Here is a 728-nt window from a genome sequence, read left to right as displayed (position 1 = left end):
TTCATTGCTTGTTGTTGTGCGCAGATATCTTTTACCTGTGCTGTATGGGTGTCGGTGGGATGTTGCTGTCCTTTGAAGGGATTCACGTCACTTGAAATTGAAATCTTTCTCTCGCAGAATGGTACACTTACCCTGCCCACTGTGGGTTTGGTGGCAGCCATTTCCATCTCCATTACACACTTGTTAATTTCAGCACCATATAAGGAAGCAGTGGTTGTTCCTTAAGGAGTGAGTCTCAGGTTTAAACTGACACCTTTGGTGAATTCCCAATTCACAAACATGCTCGAGTACTCCCGACCAAAACTCCAAGACCAATGGGCTCCACTGCTGGGCAAACTTCCTCCCCCACCAGCTGTGGGCCCCAAAACTGCACCAAGATGTAGTGAAAATGAGAGAAAGAATAAGTCCTTATTCCCTTCTTGGGTGCTCTCTCTGTTAACCTAATCAGCTTTGATTTTCCACACGCTCCTGCCCTTGATGTAGTGTGTTTTGGAGCCCTTGGCTGAAGGCTTGAATTGACTGAAGACTACTCCCCTTAGAAGTTGAAACCTGGCCGTTAGCTTAAAGCACGTACAATGTTTTTGCTGCAAGTGTGACTGGCACATAGGGTGCAGGTAGGAGATTGATGTAGCATGGTGTTGCAGAGCAAAATGTCCACTCCCTTGACTGATCATTCCTGGCAAGCTGCCTGTCTTTATATAACAAGGTATAGAGCTGGATGAACACAG

The sequence above is a fragment of the Rhincodon typus genome, chromosome 17 (assembly GCF_021869965.1).
Source record: "Rhincodon typus isolate 14 chromosome 17, sRhiTyp1.1, whole genome shotgun sequence".
Taxonomy (NCBI): Eukaryota; Metazoa; Chordata; class Chondrichthyes; order Orectolobiformes; family Rhincodontidae; genus Rhincodon; species Rhincodon typus.
The sequence above is the reverse complement of the archived record's forward strand: the minus strand, read 5'-3'. Positions refer to the sequence as shown.